At 44.2% G+C, this 16,412-nt stretch overlaps 1 pseudogene; it reads right to left on the minus strand.

Annotated features, from left to right (window-relative positions):
* Positions 1–13,236: 13,236 nt before the first annotated feature.
* Positions 13,237–14,258, minus strand: LOC108281808 (annotated as a pseudogene).
* Between the last annotated feature and the right edge of the window lie 2,154 nt (positions 14,259–16,412).

Here is a 16,412-nt window from a genome sequence, read left to right on the forward strand (position 1 = left end):
AGAGAGAGAGAGAGAGAGAACCCTGAGAACTTACTTCCTGTGTATAGTAGCCTTATGTGGGGTGATATTAATCCTAGAGCAGGCAAATTTTTAGGGAAAAGTCCCAGTTAACTGAAAAAATGTCATTTCCCAGCCATGTTGGCTAACTACATTCTTTTCCAAACCTGACAGCCTCCTTGATAAAGAACAAAAGGTTGAACAGCCCTCAGCATTTATTCAGGTGGCTCAGGATACCCTAAGCTCCAGTAATAATTGCCTTACTGCATTTTGGCCACTCTGGCAGCATGGCAGATTAGATACAAGAAATAAACTTCCCATGCCCCCACTAAAAAAAAAAAGAAAACTAAAATGCTGGATAGATTACATAAAATATTTGTTTATTTATTGTATTTACTTTTTTTGAGATGGAGACTCACTCTCATCCAGGCTGTAGTGCAGTGGCATGATCTCAACTCACAGCAAACTGCCTCCCGGGATGGAGCAATCCTCCTGCCTCAGCCTCCCAAGTAGCTGGGATTACAGGTGTGCTCCACCATGCCTGGCTAATTTTTGTATTTTTAGTAAAGACAGGTTTTCACCATACTGGCCAGGCTGGTCTCAGCATTCTGACCCCAAGTGATCTTCCCACCCTCGGCCTCCCAAAGTGCTGGGATTATATGCATGAGCCACCTAGCCTGGCAAAACATTTGCTTAAATACAAGCCTGGGTTCCTGGTCCAGACTCAAACTACCTGTTGATTGGAAACAACTGTTCATGAGTCTCACACATTTCTGCCCATCTGGTGAGCAGCAGCCCTAACTGCCTTTGCTCCACACTATCTTTTTACCAATTTGTGAAGTAAGCAGGCTTGGAAGATAAAGATGGCATATCCCTCCAGACCAGACAGCAGATATGCTCATAGCATTGGAAGATAGGAATAATGGCTACCTCTGCTGGGGAGAAAAAGGCAGCAAACTTAATGCCCATCATAAAACATCCATGTTCCCTAAATTTGGGGATCCTTTGCTGTAATGCAACCCTCTGCATATGCAGATGTCACCTGCTCCACTTTGTATTTGGGACTTGGGGAACCAACACAAGCGCTGACACTCTGACTACTGCTATTGCTTTGAGTAATAAACTGTCTTTTGTCTCTGACCAAAGAATAGCATGTTTTCTGCCAACATCCAAGCAACGTGGCAGGCTAACCGTGGCAGAGTAGAATCTCAGATTCTCCACAGTTCTTAGTGTCTGTGTGGTCCCAAACACTTTATGATGAAAATTAAGTTGGTCTTAGGTTGGTAGTGCCCTAGACAGCCAGTATAAGGAAAAGAAAATCCTCTCTGGAAGAACACCCTTCAATCTAGACCTCAAACAATTCCAATGAACCAAAACTTTTAGCCAAAAGTCAAAAAACCATACACTTTTAGTCAAAAGTCAAAGAACAGGTGGGGCGCAGTGGCTCATGCCTGTAATCACAGCACTTTGGAAGGCCAAGTCAGGTGGACCCCCTGAGGTCAGGAGTTGAAGACTAGCCTGCCGACATGGTGAAACCCAGTCTCTACTAAAAATACTAAAAAAAATTCGCCAGGCCTAGTAGTGCAGGCCTATAATCCCAGCTACTCAGGAGGCTAAAGCAGGAGAATCGCTTGAACCCAGGAGGTGGAGGTTGCAGTGAGCTGAGTTGGTACCACTGCACTCCAGCTTGGGCAACAAGAGTGAAACTCCATCTCAAAAAAAAAAAGAAAAAAAAAATCAAAAAGCACACAAGGAAATAAAATACTATGAGTTAGAAGCAGTTTCAAAAACTTCAGATACTAGAATTTTAGACAGAATATAAAATAAATATGTTTAATACATTTATTTATTCATTTTGAGGCAGGGTTTCACTGTCACCCAGGCTGGAGTGCAGTAGCTCCATCTCAGCTCACTGTAGACTCCATCTACCGGGCTTAGGTGGATCCTTCCACTTCAGCCTCCGGAGTAGCTGACTACAGGAGTGCACCACCACACCTGGCTAATTTTTGTATTTTTTTTGTAGCGATAGGGTCTCACCATGTTGCCCATACTGGTCTCAAACTCATGAGCTCAAGCAATCTGCCTGCCTCGGCTCCCAAAGGGCTGCGATTACAGGTGTGAGGCACCGCGCCCGGCCCCTGTTCCACCTTTAAGGACCTGTGTGATTATACTGGGCCTCCCCAGATAATCTAGAATAATCTCTCTAAAGTCAGCTGATTAGCATTCTTAGTTCCATCTGCAATCTAAATCCTCCTTAGCTGTGTAACACAACATTTACAGGTTCTGAAGATTAGGACATTGATATCTTTGAGGGTCCATTACTCTGCCTCCTACAAGCACAAATCCACCTATACAAGAATCCCAGGTGCAGTGGCTCATGCTTGCAATCCCAGCACTTTGGGAGGCCGAGGTGGGAGAATCACTTGAGCCCAGGAGGTTGAGACTGGTCTACGCAACATAGCCAGACCCTGTCTCTACTTAAAAAAAAAAAAAAGAAAAGAAAAGAAAGAAAGAAAGAAAAAAATCACAGCCTTTTTTTTTTTCCAGACTGAGTAGCTGGGATTACAGGCATGTGCCACTATGCCCAGCTATTCTGTGTATTTTTAGTAGAGATGTGGTTTCGCCATGTTGGCCTGGCTGGTCTCAAACTCCTGACCAGCCAGGCCAACCTAGACCAGCCAAATTTAGTATTTTTATGATATCTAGATGAAAGCTACTTCGGTGGGGTGTGGAGATTCATGCCTATAATCCCAGCAATTTGGGAGGCCAAAGTAGGAGGATCTCATAAGCCCAGGAGTTTGAGACCAGCCTGGGCAGCATGGTGAAATCTAGTCTCTATAAAAAATACAAAAATTAGCCAGGCTTGCTGGTGCTTGCCTTTAGTCCCAACAAAGCAGGAGGCTGAGGTGGGAGGATCACTTGACCACAGGAAGTTGAGGCTGCAGTGAACCATAATTGTGCCAATGCACTCCACCCTGGGCAACAGAGTGAGACTCTGTCTCAAAAAATAAATAAATAAATTATTTTTTTAAAAAAGAGAAATTATGGCCAGGTGAGGTGGCTCACACCTGTAATCCCAGCACTTTGGGAGGCCAAGGGAGGTGGATCACCTGTGGTCGGGATTTCAAGAACAGCATGACCAACATGGAGAAATCCCATCTCTATTAAAAATACAAAATTAGCTGGGCGTGGTGGCACATGCCTGTAATTTTAACTACTCGGGAGGCTGAGGCAGGAGAATCGATTGAACCTGGGAGGCGGAGGTTGCAGTGAGCCTCTGGGCGAGATCGTGCCATTGCACTCCAGCCTGGACAACAAGAGTGAAACTCCATCTCAAAATAAGAAAAAAAGAATTATCCCATATAAATCATTAGCTCTAGATGAATTAAAATATGTACTTCAAAATAACTTAGAAATTTATCCCAATGTTGTCACAGTTTGTAAAATACTCTTTTTTTTTTAATGACAGAGTCTCACTCTGTCGCCCTGGCTGGAGTGCACTGGCACCATCCTGGCTTACTGCAACCTCTGCCTCCCGGGTTCAAGAGATTCTCCTACCTCAGCCTCCCCAGCAGCTGGCCATAGTCTGTAATATGCTCTTAATAGCTCCAGTAACCATTGTATCAGCAGAAAGATCGTTCTTACAGTTACAAATTATACAGTTAGGCTGGGCGCGGTGGCTCATGCCTATAATCCCAGCACTTTGGGAGGCCGAGGCAGGTGGATCACGAAGTCAAGAGATCGAGACCATCCTGGTCAACATGGTGAAACCCCGTCTTTACTAAAAATACAAAAATTAGCTGGGCATGGTGGCGTTCACCTGTAGTCCCAGCTACTTGGAAGGCTGAGGCAGGAGAATTGCTTGAACCCAGGAGGCGGAGGTTGCAGTGAGCCGAGATCGCACCATTGCATTCCAGCCTGGGTAACAAGAGCAAAACTCTGTCTTAAAAAAATAAAAATAAAAAAAATTATACAGCTGGGCAAGGTGGCTCATGCCTGTAACCCAGCACTTTGGGAAGCCAAGGCTGGTGGATCACCTGAAGTCAGGAGTTCGAGACTAACCTGCCCAACATAGTGAAACCCTGTATCTACTAAAAATACAAAAATTAGCTGGGTGTAGGCAGGTGCCTGTAATCCCAGCTACTCGGGAAGCTGAGGCAGGAGAATTGCTTGAACCGGGAGGCGGAGATTGCAGTGATCCAAGATTGTGCCTCTGTACTCCAGCCTGAGCAACAGAGTGAGATTCCATCTCACAAATAAAATAAAAAAAAAATTATTAAAAATTATTCACATTCTTGCATTTGCCGGAGTTGAGGTTGCTTTCAATTACATTGATTGAAACTGAAGTTGCTAAAAGTAAACATTTTGATGACCTAATAAATGAATTTGAAGAAAAGCAACCAGAAAAATCTTATGATCACATCAAGATATCACATTAATAAAGTATTATTTGTTGTTATTCTATAAAATGATGACACCAAATGTTTTTGCAATAAATTTATATTTTTTGTCAGGTATCACTACTTATCCGATTGTTTTATAAGTAATAAAATATTTTTAAAGAAAAATGCTGGCCGGGTATGGTGGCTCATGCCTATAATCCCAGCACTTTGGGAGGCTGAGGTGGGTGGATCACAAGGTCAGGGGTTCGAGACCAGCCTGGCCAACGTGATGAAACCCTGTCTCTACTAAAAATACAAAAATTAGCTGGGCATGCTGGTGCATGCCTGTAGTCCCAGCTACTCAGGAGGCTGAGGTAGGAGAATTGCTTGAACTCAGAGGCAGAGGTTGCAGTGAGCCGAGATCACGCCACTGCACTCCAGCCTGGTGACAGAACGAGACTCTGTCTCAACAAAAAAAAAGAAAAGAAAAAGAAAAATTGCTTTTTGTACAAGGTGCTTACATTTTCTTTTCTTTTTTCTGTTTGTTCTTTTTATTTTTTTTAATTTTCTTTTCTTTCTTTCTTTTTTTTTTAGATGGAGTCTCACTCAGTCAGTCAGGCTGGAGTGCAGTGGTGCTATCTTGGCTCACTGCAACCTCCGCCTCCCAAGTTTAAGCGATTCTCTTGCCTCAGCCTCCTGAATAGCTGAAACTACAGGCACATGCTACCATGCCCAGCTAAATTTTGTATTTTTAGTAGAGATGGGGTTTCACTATGTTGTCCAGTTGTTCACTATGATCTCAAACTCCTGACCTCAGGTGATCCACTTGCCTCAGCCTCCCAAAGTGCTGGGATTACGGGCATGAGCCACCTTGCCCAGCCAATCCTTACATTTTCACTTTGCAATGCACCAAGCGAATTATGTAGCTATCTCTGAATGCATGGCATGCATACCAATCAGGATTCTACCAGAAAAAGAACCAGTAGTGTGTGTGTGTGTGTGTGTGTGTGTGTGTGTGTGTGTGTGGTGTGTGCGTGCGTGTGTAAGTTTATAAATTTATTACAAGGAATTGTTACCTGTCATAATTGTGGGGGCTGGTTAAGCAAGTCTGAAACCTTGAGCAAGTGCTTAGTCTGGAAACTCAGGTAAAAGTTAAAACTGTAGACCAAGGTTAGAATTTCTCCTTCCTTAGAGAAACTTCCATTTTGCTCTTGGGCCATTCAACTGATTGCATTAAGTCCACCCAGATAATTAATGTATGAAAATCACCTTTACTTAAAGTCAACGGTAAATGCTTATCCTATCTACAAAATTCCTCCAGCAATTTTTTTTTCTAGCAACACCTAAATTAGTGTTTGATTAAACTGGGTACTATAGCCTCGGGAAGTCAACACAATTAACCATTACAGCACGGGATGATGACATTGTGATTCCTGAAAATATGAGCTGTGTTGTTTGGGATGAAGAGCTTGAAAAGGGCAAGGTTTTGAGAATTCAAGAACTTGCCTGATGTGATAATAAAGATAGCCAAAGATAAGATGATTTCAGCTGGGTGCAGTGGCTCATGACTGTAACCCGGCACTTTAGGAGGCTGAGGTGGGTGGATTATGAGGTCAGGGGTGCGAGACCAGCCTGGTCAAAATGGCAAGACTTTGCCTCTACTAAAAATTCAAAAATTAGCCAGGCATGGTGGCAAGCACCTGTAATCTTAGCTACTCGGAATGCTGAGGCAGTAGAATCGCTTGAACCCGGGAGGCAGAGGTTACAGTGGGCCAAAATCGTGCCACTGCACTCCAGCTTGGGCTACAGAATGAGACTCTGTCTCAGAAAAAAAAAAGATGATTTCTTCTAGTAGCACTGGAGAATAGAAGAATATTTCAGTAAGAATAAGAAAATGTTGCCAAGCATTGTGGTTAATGCCTATAATCCTAGCACTTTGGGAGGCCAAGGCAAGAAGATTGCTTGAGCCTATGAGTTTAAGACCAGCCTGGGCAACATGGCAAGACCCCATCTCTACAAAAAATTTAAAATATTAGCCAGGCATGGCGGTTCACTTGTAGTCCCAGCTACTTGGGAAACTGAGGTGGGGGGTATTGCTTGAGCCTGAGAGATTGAGGTTGCACTGAGCCATGATCATGCCACTGCACTCTAGCCTGGTGACAGAGCAAAATACTGTCAAAAGAAGAAGGAGGGGGAGGAGGAGGAGGAGAAGAAAATGACAGTGAATTGAACTCTTAAAGAATAGAGGCCCAGAGAAGTTCGGCAATAACCATAAAAGAACTGATCTGTTCATATATACAACCATAAATCATTAATTTACAATAAAATAAAACTAAAACAAAAAACAAAACAAAAAAAAACTGCTCTCTTGCAACTGCCTGGCAGACAAAGCCCCAAATTTAATTTTGCAAATTATAGAATTACAACACAACACACAACTTCATCAAATCTTTCATATTAAGATGAGGGTATTGGGAAGGAAGTAAACTCTTAGATGTGGGTTGGGGATATTTGCATGGACTCAGGCGAAGCCGGGAATCTTATACCCCCAAGTTCCTTTGACCCTCCCGTGCCAGTGAAAACAGAACTCCCTAACTGTCTCAGGAAACTGGTTTCCCTTGTTTAAACCTCTCCCAGGGCCGTAACCTTGCAAGGGGATGCCTGTTCTCCTAAAGACCATCCCTGCCTGCCTCCATAAACCAGTGCACTCCCCGAGGGCCCTGGGGAGAAAATTAAAACATGTGTTCCAAGTAGATAAGGCTTTACATACCAAAATAATTGCTAAATCTTGCAAGCTGGTATTAACAGGAACCTGGGAAACTTGTGGGAATGCATTGAAGTGTTAAAGGAATATGCAATGTAACACTGACTTCAGCAAATTTTACCAGTACAAGGCTTTGACTAAAGATCCTGAGTTCAATGTTCAAACTCGAGCAGCTGGAGATGGCTCTAAGTATTTGCTCGATTAGTTCACAGAAACCTAGACTGAGGATTGAGCGTGGTGATTACTTGGAAAGAAGGCATCTTGGTTCTAGTTCTATTTGGGATTAATTTTTAAATATTCAGAAATGATTTTTGAAATACAGACATAATATATGATCATTATAAATAATAAAAGGTTATATAATATTTAGAAGATACTTTATTTTTTGAGATGGAGTCTAGTTCTGTTGCCCAGGCTGGAGTACAGTAATGTGATCTTAATTTACTGCAACCTCCACCTCTCAGATTCAAGCAATTCTCCCTGCCTCAGCCTCCCGAGTAACTGGGATTACAGGCGCCCACCACCATGCCCAGCTAATTATTGTATTTTTTAGCAAAGATAGAATTTCAGCATGTTGGCCAGGCTGATCTTGAACTCCTGACCTCAGGTGATCCAGCTGCCTCAGCCTCCCAAAGTGCTGGGATTACAGGCGTGAGCCACTGTGCCCAGGCCTTTTCTTTTCTTTTCTTTTCTTTTTTAATAGAGAAGGGGTCTCATTGTGTTGCCCAAGCAGGTCTCAAATCCTGGGTTCAAGCAACTGTCCAGCCTTGGCCTCCCAAAATATTGGGATTACAGGTGTGAACCACCATGCCAAGCCATAAGTACTTTTTTGAGAAATTTTTTTTTTTTCTTGAGACAGAGTCTTGTTCTGTCACCCAGGCTGGAATGCAGTGGCACAATCTTGGCCCTCTGCAACCTCCACCGTCCAGGTTCAAGTGATTCTCTTGCCTCAGCCTCTCTAATTAGCTGGGATCACAGGTGCCCAACAACAATCCTGGCTAATTTTTTTGTATTTTTAGTAGAGACAGACTTTTGCCATGTTGGCCAGGCTGGTCCCGATCTCCTGACCTCAGGTGATCTGCCCACCTCGGCCTTCCAAAGTGTTAGGATTACAGGGGTGAGCCACTGCGTCTAGCTGATAAATCTTTTTTAATTACCGAAGACTATAAAGAATAATGGATATTGGCCAGGTGCAGTGGTTCATGCCTGTAATCCCAGCACTTTGGGAGGCCAAGGTGGGTGGATCACAAGGTCGGGAGATGGAGACCATCCTGGTTACTACTAAAAAAAAAAAATTAGCCAGACGTGGTGTGCACCTGTAGTCTCAGCTACTCAGGAGGCTGAGGCACGAGAATCACTTGAACCCAGGAGGAAGAGTTTGCAGTGAGCCAAGATCATCCCACAGCACTATAGCCTGGGCAGCAGAGTGAGACTCCGACTCAAAAATAATAATAATAATAATAATGGGTATTGTTGATTTATCTCTCACTATGCTAGAACAAGTTTGATAAATTTTTTAGTCTTTTGATTTATTACTCAAAAAACTTTGCTTTTTAAATTTAGCTTTCTGACTCTGTGCTTGTACTCTCAACACCTTGATGATTTTCTGCTCCTTGATAAGGAAAACAAGCTGGAGCCCGTTATAGACACATTTAGCCCACGTGGAACCACCGTTGGCCTCCTTACATTGTTTTGTTTTAGACAATCTCATAAGAACTTTAGGTCTTATAACATGAAACCCCGGAAGTCAGCCTGGGCACATCACATGTGGATTTTGGTGCTTTCCCAACCTTCTTAGTATCGAGGTAAACAAGTCTATTATCAGGGTTTCAAGAGAGACTTGCGTAGGGGCTAACAGAAAACTTCCCCTTTGCCCTCTGAAAAATCAACTCACAAAAGGAAGTTTAACAGTATATTTTGCCGGGTGCGGTGGCGCGTGCCTGTAGTCCCAGCTACTCGGGAGGCTGAGGTGGGAGGATCGATTGAGCCCAGGAGTTCTGGGCTGTAGAGCGCCATGCCTATCGGGTGTCCATACTAAGTTCGACATCAATATGGTGACCTCCCTGGAGCGGGGGACCACCAGGTTGCCTAAGGAGGGGTGAGCCGGCCCAGGTCGGAAATGAAGCAGGTCACAACTCCTGTGCTGATCAGTAGTGGGATCGAGCCTATGAATAGCCACTGCACTCCAGCCTGGGCAAGATAGCGAGATCCTGTCTCTAAAAAAAAAAAAAAAAAAAGTATATTTTGTGCTGCTTGTAATATAATACCACAGACTGGGTAACTCATCATGGAGACAAATCTATTGGCCCACAGCCCTGATGCTGGGAAGTACAAGATTGAGGGGCTGGCATTTGGCAAGAGGTTTCCTGCTCCATCATTCCACAGTGGAAGGGCAAGAGTGGGAGTTTAATATTATATATATTAATAGATAGGTTTACATTCAAAGCTCCTGGCTCGTAACTCCCATAGCTCTTGTTATTATGTTGAGGCACTTTGGGCCTCCAAAAACAGAATCTCTCTCTCTCTCTCTCTCTCTCTCTCACCTTCTTTTGCCTTCTGTTCACTTACTTCTTTCTCACCCCAAGCCAGGACTCTTCTCTTGCCTTTCTGTCTTGAAGCTGTCCATAAAGAAATTATCAAACCTACCTGGGCTGCCTGTAGGTCATAATACCCTCAATTCAGAAGGGGTTCTGTTCCTTACTCTGGAGAAGGAATGCTGCACAGGGACCCCAAGATGAATCTGAACCGGCAGGCCTTGCTGAGTGTCCCTAAGTCTGTCAGTGTTAGATCATACACTTTTTGTCCAATCACATTCCAAATGGTAGCCAATCATGGCTATCCAATGAAGTTTCCATGAAGGTCCAAGAGGACAGGGTTTGCGGAGCTTCCAGAAAGCTGAACACACAGAGGTTCCTGGAGGGTAGCGCCCTCAGGGAGGGGACAGAAGCTCTGTGCGCCTCTCCCAATATCTCAACCCGTGTGTCTCTCCATCTGTATTCTTCGTAATATTCTTTATAATTGTGCGCCTCCCCCAATATCTCAACCCATGTGTCTCTCCATCTGTATTCTTCGTAATATTCTTTATAATAAACTGGTAAACATAAGTGTCTCCCTGAGTCCTGAGAGCCATTCTAGCAAATTAATCATGCCCAAAGGGAGGGTTGTGGGAGCCCAGAGCTGGTCAGTCAGAAGTTCTGGAGGCCCAAGCTAGTGACGGGTGTCTGAAGTGAGGGAAGTCTTGGGGACTGAGTCCTCACCTGTAGGATCTGAACTATCTCCAAGCAGATAGTGTCCGAATTGAATCGGAGGACACCCAGATGGTGTCTGCTGCAAACGTGATTGCTTACTTGGTGTGTAGGATAAAACCTCCACACATTTGATCACAAAAGTCTTCTGTGTTGATGATTGTTGTGGTGTGAGAGCACAGTAAAAACAGTTTGAGTTTTTCCACACTCAGAGCGGTGGGGGAGAGAGAGAGAGAGAGAGACACAGGGAGAGGGAGAGGGAGAGGGGGAGAGAGAGAGAGAGAGAGAGAAAGAGAGACAGAGAGACAGAGAGAAGGAGGTAAAAAAAAATTTTTTAAATAATAAGGAACCCACTCCCACAGTAGCAGCAGTAATCCATTCTTGAGTGTGGTGCCCTTATGACCCAAATGCTTCCCATAAAGGCGCGTCTCCCAATGGCATTGATTTGGGGCATAAAGTTGTAGGGTTCAGCCCTACAGGGTCCTTTGAGCCCCTCTCTGCTGGTGTGGAGAAGAGAAACTATAGAAATAAAAGACACAAAACACAGAGATAGAGAAAAGAGAGTTTGGGCCCAGGGGTCCATTGCTAACCAGAGCTCGGAGTCCGGCAGTGGCCCCGAGTGTCTGCACACTCTGACTTGTATTCAGTACAAAACTGGGGGCAGAGTAGGTAGGGCATGGAATTGGTGGTCAGTGGTAGGGTAAAGTACATCATGTGGCATATAGGTAGGGGCCAAGGCTTTCTAGTAGCTGAGATGAGGTAAGGAACATAATGCGTCAGCACTTTTCCATACTTGTCAAAAAAGAACAAAGACATTAAGATTTATATTACTTTTACTGATTATCTCTTCTAAGGAACCAGGTGCAGAAGCAGAACATGAGAGTGGACATGGGACGTGACCACTGAAGCACAGTGTCATATAGAGACAGTTAAGCCCCCAGGTGTCTGTGGGTTTCCCTGACAGCCGTCAGGCTTATCGTGAGAGCTTGGAGGAACAGAGTTTTCTGCTAACTCCCCTTAGGAAGGCGACGTCTCAGCCATTTGGGGCTTCTCCTTCCCTAGCTGGCTAAACAGCGGGGGCTTTCCCAGCGCTGGTGCTGCCACACAGCCGAGGTGCCCTCCAGCAGCCCTTACACAAGTGTGACAGAGGACTTAAAGTGTCTTGCCTTAGCATCATTCCTTTCACAATGTCACCCCAGGTTCACATTTCGAGACTTGAAAGGCATTAGTAAAAGAACTACGATCACCTATGAATAACTAAGATCACATGTGAATAAGATCACCTATGAATAACTACTATGGTTATGTCTCTAGTTATTTTCTTCTTCATTATTTATATGGGAATGTAATATTGGGGTTCAGGGGTGCCCCCTCAGTTTCCCTGAGAGGACATTTCTCCAGGTTCTTGGTCACTCACTCCCCAAGAATGGGCGAGGAGACCACAGCGCAGTACATAATAAATACCAGTCTTAAGAAGTGTTATAGAAAGTGATTTTATTTATTTAGAGAGAGAGAAACCAGAGAAGGAGAGAGAAAGAAACAGCTAACTCACACTGAGTGAGAGCAAGAAAATCTGCTCTCACATTGAGTGAGAAACGTTCCCAGAGGGGAAAAACCAGAGAAGGAAAACTCCTCTCACACTGAGTGAGAGAATCCAGAAAGATGGAATCCAGGAGAGGAAATAATGTATCGGGGTTTAGAAGGGGAAGACAGGCTTCCACAAGAGAGTGTGGAAGGGGACTCCAGAGGGAAAATCCAGGATAGAGAAAAACAGTTTCCACGAGAGTGTTCCTGGAAGGGGATCCAAACCTGGAGTCCGAAGGAGTGTGGAAGAAGGGGACTTTTAACCTGGGAGGAACCCCCACCTTCTCTAAGACCCCTGACCAATAAAAGGAGTTCCTTTAAACTTCCCCTGGGATGATTGACTCTTAGTTTCTTCCTGTGCTCCCGAAATTCAGACATAAACCATTAAATCTCCCGGATGGAGAGAGATGGGAGGGGGGCGTGGGGCTAGGAAGTTCTTGCCCTTAAAACTATGCCCCATCGTAGACCCAGAAAGAGAGCACATTCCCTCAAGAAAAGGCTGAGGCTTCTGACTCCTGCCTCAGCACTTATGGGGTCTTCTCCCCACAACAAGTTTCCAACACACAACTTTGGGGGACACATTCAAACCACAGCAAAACATAGGTGAAATTGAATTTCACATCATGGTGTTGAAAATAGATTAAAACCAAAGAATCAAACTCACTTTTCTGTTCTGATATATGAATTTATTCATTTTGTCCTTAAAAAGTAACGTAGTTGGTGCAGTGGCTCATGCCTGTAATCCCAGAACTTTGGGAGGCCAAGACAGACAGATCACCTGAGGTCAGGAGTTCGAGACCAGCCTGACCAACATGGAGAAACCCCATCTCTACTAAAAATACAAAATTAGCTGGGCATGGTGGCACATGCCTGTAATCTCAGCTACTTGGGAGGCTGAGGCAGGAGAATCGCTTGAACCCAGGAGGCGGAGGTGGCAGTGAGCCTAGATCACACCATTGCACTCCAGCCTGAGCTACAGAGAGAGACTCTGTTCCAAAAAAAAAAAAAAGAAAGTACACATGCACATCAAAACACTTTCACTGAACATAGATGCCATTATATTCCCTTAGCTACGTTACAAAGTAAACAGTAGGTTCATAAACGTTGTCCTGTTATATATCAACTGAAAGAAAAACATATATCCAAAACAAAGTCTTTGAAGATACACAGGAATAGAAGAGAATGTACCCGCATTAAGAGCAGAGCTTTTATAGGACTGCCTGTCTCCAGCTGGCTCCTAGAACTACTGAAAACAGCTGCTACCTCAGAAAGACAAGATGGTCTTGTTAATGATTTCAGTGGACTCATGAATCTCATTGTCCTTGATCAACAACAGAGCCACAAAGCTGGTGATGCTGCCATGGTTTGGCTTGGCCAGAAGTCCATTATCTCGAAGTCATAGACTCCTTCCAAGCATCACAATCTTGGTTTCTTTAACAACAGCATTTAATAATCCTTTTCCTCTTACAACAGTTACAACATCAGAAGGTAGCTTCAAGAGTTCCTTTCTCAATACCCATTTTTTCTGCATTTTCAGCAAAGTTTTCTTCTTCCAAAATCTCAAGGGCTCCAACAGCCACTCGAGAGCCTAGTGGGTTGCCACCATAAGTGGACTCATGTTCCCCTGGCTTAATGGTCAGCATTATGTCATCATCACACAGCACCGCAGACACAGGGGATAAGACCCCAGGAAGGGCCTTTCCAAGAAAGACTATATCAGGTCTGACATTTTCATGACCAACAGCCAGCCATCTACCAGTTCCAGCCAATTTCATCAGTATTTCATCAGCAATAAACAGAATCTGGTGCCTGGTACGGAGCTCTCGCACTCCCATTAGGTAATCTGGATCCGGAACAACAATACTTGCTTCACCCTGAATTGGACCCGAAAAGCACGCTCCAGGGCAGGCAGATCAGTATGGGGAATGGTGCCAAATCTCAGCATAAACGGTCTGAAACCATCGCAATTGGTCAGCACCGTGAAACTGAACGTAGCCAATAATGTCCTACCCCAAAACTTTCCAGCTGTAAAAAGAACCTTTGCTTTGTATTTCTAAATGCCCTTCATGGTACAGCCCCACCTATGAGCTAGTTTACAGGCAGTCTCTGCCCCTTCCATGCCTGTATTCATAGGAAGAACTTTGTGGTAGTTGAAAAGTTTAGTAATATACTCCTCGTATTCACCAAGCATGTTATTATAGAAAGCTCTAGAGGTTAGGGTCAGTTTGTCCACTTGTTTCTTTAGAGCATTCACAATCTTGGGGTAACAATGCCCTTGGCTGACAGTACTGTAAGAACTCGGGAAGTCAAAACATTTTCTGCCTTCTACATTTCATAAGTAAATACTATTTTTTCTTCTCATGGTTTAGACTAGAATATAGATTTTTTTTTTTTTTTTGAGACTGAGTTTCTCTCTTGTTGCCCAGGATAGACTACAATGACACGATCTCCGCTCACCGCAACTTCTGCCTCCCAGACTCAAGTGGTTCTCCTGAGCAGCTGGGATTATAGGCATGAGACACCACACCCAGCTAATTTTGTATTTTTAGCAGAGACAGGATTTCTTCATGTTGGTCAGGTTGGTCTCAGGCTCCTGACATCAGGTGATCTGCCTGCCTGGGCCTCCCAAAATGCTGAGATTACAGATGTGAACCACTGTGCCCGGCCTAGAATACAGATTTTTAACCCAAGATCCAGGGACGGTCTTCAGAGAGTCCAAAATCTCATGACAGCACCTGACTACCCAGGACACACGGCGGCTACAAAGCACAGCCTGTTTTTTTTTTTTTTCTTATTTCAACGTTGGTTCTTCTTTTTTTGAGACAAAGTTTTGCTCTTTCACCAAGGCTGGAGTGCATCTTAGCTCATTGCAACATCTGCCTCCTGGATTCAAGCAATTCTCTTGCCTGAGCCTCCTGAGTAGCTGGGACTACAGGCATGTGCCACCACGCCTGGCTAATTTTTGCATTTTTAGTAGAGATGGGGTTTCACCATGTTGGCCAAGCTTGTCTCAAACTCCTGACCTCAAGTGATTCATCTACCACACCCTCCCAAAGTGCTGAGATTACAGGCATCAGCTGCTGCGCCCAGCCCAAAGTTGGTTCTTTTTTTTTTTTTATGGACAGGAAGTCTCACTCTATTGCCCAGGCTGAAGTGCAATGGAGCCATCTTGGCTCACTGCAACCTTTGCCTCCAGGGTTCAAGGGATTATCTTGCCTCAGCGTCCTAACCACACCTGGCTAATTTTTCTATTTTTAGTAGAGACAGGATTTCACCATGTTGGCCAGGCTGATCTTGAACTCCTGAGCTTAAGCAATCCTCCTGCCTTGGCCTCCCAAAGTGCTTGGATTACAGGCATGAGCCAATACACCTGGCATCCTCTCTTTTTTTCAATAATCTTTTATTTCATTTCAAAATTTCTTTTCTGGCCGGGCATGGTGGCTCACACCTGTAATTCCAGCACTTTGGGAGGACAAGGCAGGTGGATCACTTGAGGTCAGGAGTTCAAGGCCAGCCTGACCAACATGGTGAAACCCCTTCCCTACTAAAAATACAAAAATTAGCCAGCATAGTGGCAGGAGACTGTAGTCTAAGCTACTCGGGAGGCTGAAGCAGGAGAGTCACTTGAACATGGGAGGCAAGTTTGCAGTGAGCTGAGATTATGCCACTGCACTTCATCCTAGGCAACAGGGCAAGACTCTCAAACAAAAACATAATCTCTTTTCTGAATGAAAATTGTGAAATAAGCATCAGCTTGATAGTGGGACTAATCAACTTTGTTTTTGTTTTGTAGCACATTGTATTTATTATCTTTTTAAAGACATCCAATATTTTCCCACACAGGATCTACTAAAAGTGACAATAAAAAAGTCTTGTAATTTGTCGACAGAAAACACTAGCCTTATTTTAAAGATTAAAATTTTTCTACCACAATATATTTTTGTTATTAGAGTGATACCACTAAAAGCTGGAGAGGGAGTGTTCTAGTAACATTTTTGTAGTTAGACTCTCCTTTGCAGAAAGACAAGGTGCAGTGACTCATGCCTATAATCTTAGCACTTTGGGAAGCTGAAGCAGGAGGAATGCTTGACCCCAGGAGTTAGAGACCAGGGCAACTCCTGTCTTAAAAAAAAAAAAAAGATAAAAATTGGCCAGGTTTTGTGGCTCACACTTGAAATCTCAGCACACTGAGAGGCCAAGGTGGGCAAATAACTTGAGGCCAGAAGTTTGAGACCAGTCTGGCCAAACATGGAAAACCTCGTCTCTGCTAAAAATACAAAAATTTGCCGGGTGTGGTCGTGCACACCTGTAGCCTCAGCTACTCAGGAGGCTGAGGCACAAGAATCACTTGAATCCAGGAGGTGGAGGCTGCAGTGAGCCAGATCACACCACTGTACTCCAGCCTGAGTGACAGAGTGAGACTCTGTCTCAGGAAAAAAA

Source organism: Cebus imitator, unplaced genomic scaffold (genome assembly GCF_001604975.1).
Source record: "Cebus imitator isolate Cc_AM_T3 unplaced genomic scaffold, Cebus_imitator-1.0 Scaffold231, whole genome shotgun sequence".
In the NCBI taxonomy this organism is placed as follows: Eukaryota; Metazoa; Chordata; class Mammalia; order Primates; family Cebidae; genus Cebus; species Cebus imitator.